Source organism: Oryctolagus cuniculus, chromosome 8, assembly GCF_964237555.1.
Source record: "Oryctolagus cuniculus chromosome 8, mOryCun1.1, whole genome shotgun sequence".
Taxonomy (NCBI): domain Eukaryota; kingdom Metazoa; phylum Chordata; class Mammalia; order Lagomorpha; family Leporidae; genus Oryctolagus; species Oryctolagus cuniculus.
The window spans coordinates 1,996,146-2,002,881 of NC_091439.1; the positions used below are offsets into that span (position 1 = coordinate 1,996,146).

The window sequence follows — 6,736 nt, forward strand, 5'->3', positions numbered from 1 at the left end:
AGAGAGAGAGAGAGAGGTCTTCCATCTGCTGGTTCACTCCCCAGATGGCTGGAGCTACACTGATCCAAAGCCAGAAGCCAGAAGCTGCTTCTGGGTCTCCCACGTGGGTGCAGGGGCCCAAGGACTTGGGCCATCTCCTCCTGCTTTCCCAGGCCATAGCAGAGACTGGATTGGAAATGCAGCAGCTGGGACTAGAACCGGCACCCATATGGGATGCTGGCATTGCAAGTGGTGGCTTTACCCACTACGCCACAGTGCTGGCCCCCTACATTGGAGTTTTTGAATGCTTTGTGCCTACATCTACATTGCTGTCTCTGGCCCTAGGCCCAGTAAATTATTATTTGGATCAGGGAATGCTCAAATATGATCTCCCGCCTTCCAGCCTTAGCTGACTTCTGGGCTTTTAAAGGATTCCTTCTCCAGATCCCTGCTTGGCTAACGCCACCATCTGCTGTAACTCTTCGCTCAAGTGTCACCTGCTCCACACGTTCCACGCTGACTTTCCTGGTGAGCCTACACACTCACACACACACGCCCCCGATCCTCCTGTGTTCATGGTTTTCTATACCAAGCCGTACCTTCTCAGATACTGAACACGTCACTTACCTGTGGCCATCTCGCTGTCTCGTTTCCATCTCTGCCCGGATTGTGAATTCCGCTGAGAGTCAAGATGTTCTATCTGCTTTGTTCATTGCTGAAAGGGGCCCAGTACCTAATGGGAATCATTAATTCATTAATTCGTTCCAGGCCCCGGCTTCTGCCTGGTCCAGCCCTGGCCATTGCTTCTATTTGGGGAGAGAACCGACAGATAGGATCCTCTCTCTCTCTCTCTCTCTCTCTCTCTCTCTCCCACTTCCTCTCTCTCTGTAACTCTGCCTTTGAAATAATTCATCTTAAAAAAAGAGTAACAAAATAGGGGAGCACTTGCAGCCAGAGGACCCCCAGCCCGCTGAGGCCTGGGGCAGGAATGCATGGAGGGAGGGCGTGGAGGGTGTGAGGGAGACTCCTGAATCCGCAATCTGAAGCCCTGCTGATCTGAGGTTGTTTTTTTTGTTGTTGTTGTTATAGGCAGAGTTAGTGAGAGAGAGAGACAGAGAGAAAGGTCTTCCTTCCATTGGTTCACCCCCCAAATGGCAGCTATGGCCAGCGCTGCGCCGATCCGAAGGCAGGAGCTAGGTGCTTCTCCTGGTCTCCCATGTGGGTGCAGGGCCCAAGGACCTGAGCCATCCTCCACTGCACTCCCAGGCCACAGCAGAGAGCTGGACTGGAAGAGGGGCAACCGGGACAGAATCCAGCGCCCCGACCGGGACTAGAACCCAGGGTGCTAGCACCGCGGCTCACTAGGCTAATCCTCCACCTGCGGCACTGGCCCTGATCTGAGTTTGATGCCGGACCATTGTAGAGGGCACCACCAGCCAGGCCTTCCTTTTCCAACCGTCTCTTCAACAGCAGACACCAACTCTGCCGTGGCGCATTCCGTCTCTGCCTTTCTTTGACTTTTTGCTGTTTCTTTGTCCCTGTCTTTTAAAGCACATTTATTTCTCTAGTATTTGATATTTCTAGAAGCCACTCCAAATCCCTTTTGGAAAGAAGTTAGGGAAGACACAAAGAAAGCAATGGTCTTTTTTTTTTTTTTTAAGATTTATTTATTTATTTGAGAGGCAGAGAGAGAGAGAGAGAGAGAGAGAGAGAGGTCTTTCATTCCCTGGTTCACTGCAATGGCCGGAACTGCGCCGATCTGAAGCCAGGAGCCAGGAGCTTCTTCCAGGTCTCCCACGCGGGTGCAGGGGCCCAAGGACTTGGGTCATCTTCCACTGCTATCCCAGGCCATAGCAGAGAGCTGAATTGGAAGAGGAACAGCCAGGACTCGAACTAACAACCATATGGGATTCTGGCACTGCAGGCAGAGGCTTTACTTACTACGCCACAGCGCTGGCCCCTGATGGAGTTCACCAGCAGGTAGGGGAGTTTGGATAGCAACAGGTGTAAAAATAGCTCCAGGGTTTAGCATGTGAGGGAGGCATGAGTGCTGTAGAAATATGAGATTGTGGACATGAGGAAGGAGGCTCGGAAGTGGGCTGCAATTGTAAACACCAGGGTTGAGGTAGATTCACTAAAAAGGGACATTTGAGCAGAGACCCAAAGGAGCCAAGGAATTGAGACACATGTGTATCTGTTCCAGCCAGAGCAGATGCAAAGGTCCTGAGGCAGAAATGCACGTGTAGGAACAGAAAGGTCAAGGTGATTGCATGGCAGGAGGAAGGGAGAGGACAGTGTGCTCAGGGGCCCAGCTCACCTACAGCTGTGTAGGGCAGCACAGGGCTTCGGGTAAGACGCTGGTGGCTGAGCAGGGAGGGCTGTGATCCAGTCTGCTTTCTAAGGATCCTTCTGTCACTCTGTCAGGATGAGTCAGGAGGGAGCGGCCAGCTGGGAGTTGAGGGCAAGCCTGGAGGTGAGAGGAGTAGGGGGCTCAGCCCCAGCAGGTGCTGTAAGGAATGGTGAGTGGCCAGTTCTGGAAAGAATCTTAAAGGGGAAGGCACAGTATTTGTGGAGGGTTTGAAGATAGGGGGTCTCGGATGCCTCCAAGGTTTGCAGGCTGAATAAAAGCAAGGGTGGCGTTGGGTGGAGCAGGTTCAGCAGGCAAGATGAGGGTTTGGTTTTGGACACCATCCTTTCTACGGTCCTATTGATAGCCCAGTGATGGTGGATGTGACAGCCCGCCAGCGGCACGGCTGTGTGACCTCAGGAACCCTTGGGATGTAGGTGTGGTCGCAGGAGGTGAGAGCAGGGGACAGAAGAGGTGGCTTGCAACCTGCCACCCCGAGCAGGCAGAGCTGCAGGGACGGCCCCAGGAGGCGCGGCCAGAGAGAGAACCATGTCTGAGACTCCAGTAGAGAAAAAGTAGGGATGAGCTGGGAGTCGTTTCCCGGGTCAGAGTCCACGCCCAGAGCCAATCTGGAGGCGGGCGGAGAATTGATCCAGCAACGCACGGGTCGCCGGGGAATCCTGATAAGAGCAGTTTCGTCCGACTGCTGTGGCCAAGGATTGATTGCCGTGAGTTTAGGAGAGGAAGGGAAAAAGCAAATTGAGGACAGCAAGGAGAGACAACTCTTCCAAGGGTTTGGCAGCAAAGAATTAGGTTAGGAGCCGGCAGGGAAGTGGAGAAGCACAAGAATTTTCTTTAGCAGAGAGAGCGAGCGAGAGCAGTACGGCAATATTTTTGAGCGCTGATGGAACTTTCAGTAGAACATGAGAGGGGCTGGGGATGCCACAGGGGCAGAGGCGGAACTAATGGCCTGGAATGCGCAAACGAGGGCAGAGTCCGGCTTTTCTGGGGCTGGGACCTTGGAGGTGGGCAGAATGGGGGAAGGTGGGGAGACAGACAGACGTTGGGGGTGGAAGGTCGCAGCACAGAGACACCCCCCTGGGATCACACACAGGATGCGCTGGGCACCTAACAGATGCGAGAGAATCACAAAAGCCCCCCCACCACGGGGTGTATCCCTACCTACACCCCTTTGACTGCTCACAATGAGGAAACAGAAGCTGGAAGAGTGGACACAACGTGCCCAAGTTACACCATGGCAGGCAGCGGGGGAAGCCGGGATGTTAAAATTTAACGTAGCTGTCCAAGAATAGGAGACATAGGATCGGGTCTGGAACGGAGATCAGAGAAGGAGACAGGCCACGTGGAGGGAGCACCACATAGAACGTTGGTGACAGAGCCCGGTGCCCGCTGTGGGCACAGCTGAGTGCAGTGTGGCAACTGAGCAGAGTCTATTCCAGCTCCCCGCCCCCCAGCACACACACCCACCCACCCACCAGGAGACAAGGCTCAGATGCCTGGAATGAGACCGGTCTCTGCCCACTGGAGAACGCCCCAAAAACCACTTGGCTGCAATCCGCCAGGGGAGAGGGCCTCACAGGGCGGCCGGTTCTGTGACCAGGCAGCTCTGTGGCATTAAGATTTTTGCCTTCTGTGTTGCTGAAGCCTGCATCCTGTCATCCCATACCTAGGAGCTGGGGCAATGCCCGTGCACCTGCTGTGGCAGTCGGGCTTCCGAGAACAGTGGGTGATCTGTCCCCAGCAGCCTCTGTGGGGGGGGGGGCAGAGGAGGGAACAGCCCTCCCCACGTGGGGCTCACCTCACGTGGAAGGCATAGGGGGACAAACAGGGTGTAAGCTGTGAGCTCACGGGGACCTGTTCCCTGTAACTCTCCTTGTCTGGTCGAGGGGTTCCCTAATCTCATCCCTTCCCCCCTCCAGCTCCCTGATTTATCCCAAGCAGCTGCTGCTTATCCTTGGGGGGTTCTGACTTTCTCACTTATCAAAGCAAGCGAAGAGCTGGAGAGAGAAACTGTCAACCTGGAAATGCTGTCTTACTTGCAAGAAGAAGGAGATCTGTGCAAGGTGCCACGGGTGACGGCTGTGAACGGTCTGGACGTGCGTGGCTCAGGCCATAGCTGCCTCGGTGGCACAGAGTGGATGGGAAATGCTGTTTCAGAAAGCACCCCAGCAGCGGGCTCCACCCTGGGGCCCAGGGGTCCCCACGAGGATCCCTGGCTGCTCCTGTTTGGTCTTTCTCCTGGAAGCTCCAAGCTGCCTCCACCCAGCGTAATGTGTAATAAGCCGTTCTGTGAATTAACAGAACGTTGCGTGCAGGGCGCATCCAGCGATGACATGGAATCTGGGTTGCAAAGAAACACAGGTGCAGAGAAAGGTCAAGTGCTCTGCCCTCTGCCCCCCGCCCTGCTGCTCCTGCCCCTACCCCCCTGCCTCCCAAGCCTCTGCAGCTGAGGGGCAGGTGCTGGCGGCTGGCTAGAAAGCTGGGGCCAGGGGGAGACGCAGGGGAGATGGTGGAGATGGTTCCGGTCCAGTGAACCCTGTATCCCCTGCACCCACACAGGGACAGACCTGTCCCCACTCTACAATATGCAGTGGCTGCCGCTGTAGGTACACGGGGCTGTTCCTTGGTGCTTCCTGCTGTGTGACCGAAGTCACCAGGGAAAACGCCAGCCATGCAGACAACACCTCCTGCAGCCTGGGCGTCCCCGCCAAGCCCTTTCACAGGGGCGGGCGGGCTTCACCGCGCCCTCTGCTGAAACGCCAGCTGCTGTTACATCCTGGAGATAAGGAAACCGAAGGCCAGAGAGGCTCATCATGTAACACAAGGCTGGGCTCTAATTGATGTAAGGTTGATGACACCGGACCCAGATTAAACCCACGGTGTTTTCCGCACGTGCATCAAATCCCATTACGATAAATCCTACCCGATGGTCTGGTTTCTTCTTTGCATGTTGATCGCCCATCACATCGTTTGAAATAAGTGGGTTTTGGATTGTGTTGTGGGTAATTGGGACCTGGTTCCCATCATCGGCCCTGGGAGTTAGAAATGTGCTTCTGCAGAGTTGGGACCACTTTTCAAGAGCACCCAGAGCCAAAATCAATTACGACTTGATTGAGTGGGGATCCAGTATGCAGCCGCTGCGGCCCAGCCCTCCTTATGGGAGACCCAAGCAAAGACACACTCTCTTTCCATTAGTATTTTACAGATTGCTTGAAAAGACCCAGGATTCAGCTGCACACACACACACACACACACACAGAGCCACGCAAAGCTCAAGTGAGCAGTGGAGATGATGAGAGCTACAGAGGTTGGAGGTCGGAGGGCAGAGATCAGAGAGCGAGCCGCGGAGCAGAGGGCATGCTGGGGCAACACAGATTGAGAGGGAACCCAAACACTCGCAGTGGTCGGGGCTAGGCCAGGTCTGGGCCAGGCCAAAGCCAGGAGCTGGGAACTCCATCTGGGTTTCCCCCTGTGGTGGCAGAGATCCAAGCACTTGGGCCGTCAGCTGCTGCCTCCCAGGGTGAGCACAGAGTTCGGTGGACTCAGAACCAGAACCAGACCTTGAACTCAGACCTTCTGCTATGGGACGTGGGCGGCCGAAGTGGTGTCTTAAGCATTGTGTCAAATGCCACCACCAGCCCCACCCTCCCCACCCCAGCAGGCCCTGCAGCAGACACGGCCACGAGTTCCCAGAAATAGAACCTACAAGTGGTTGGCAGAGAAAGCGCTGGAGCCGCTGGAGGGGGAGGCGAAGCCATGTGCGACCCCGCAGGTGGGCCTGGGCATCTCACCAAGGTGAAGATGGGAAAAACCAGGCAAGGGTGGGGGCGCCCAAGGCAGGGACCAGGGCACAGTGGGGCTTTGGGGCGAACCAAAGTGGGGAATGTCGGTTTGTACGCCGGGTCACCTCCACACCCCAAGACTTCATGGTCTTTCTGCAGCAAAGACAATTGCCCTTCCAAGTCCCTTCCTCATCTCTCTGCTCCCTCCTTGTCCCCATGCCTGGCACACATTTCTGTCCCCAAGGTCAAAGGGTCTGGGGGAACCCACTTCTACCTGTAAACAGCCACCACGTTCCCTCCATCTCCCAGCACCATGGGCTGGCGGCGTTTGTCTGCCTGCAGATGTTGGAGGTAGCTGATACTCGGAGGGCAAGACGGAGCCGGGGCAGGCCAGGCCTCATTAGCGGCTTGGCTGGGTCACAGTGCCCGCCCAGGAAGATGTTCAAATGGCAGCATTGTCAGGAGGAAACAATGTATCTGTCTCATTGCATTAACAACCCATCCATTCCCCCAGCCGTCCTGCACAGCCCTGCTCTCGCAGCTGCGGCTGGCCCTGGGTGGAGGCTGTGGCTGGCTGTGCTGGAGACACACGCTGAGAAGTGCTGGG

The 6,736-nt window shown here is 55.8% G+C and overlaps 1 long non-coding RNA gene across 1 annotated transcript; it reads right to left on the reverse strand.

Moving 5' to 3' along the window:
* Window positions 1-1,688: 1,688 nt before the first annotated feature.
* LOC138843272 (uncharacterized) lies at window positions 1,689-6,503 on the reverse strand. Its single transcript, XR_011377985.1, has 3 exons — window positions 6,404-6,503; window positions 2,297-2,446; window positions 1,689-1,840 (listed from the first exon to the last, which is right to left on the reverse strand). It is a non-coding gene; the product is annotated as an uncharacterized lncRNA (long non-coding RNA).
* Between the last annotated feature and the right edge of the window lie 233 nt (window positions 6,504-6,736).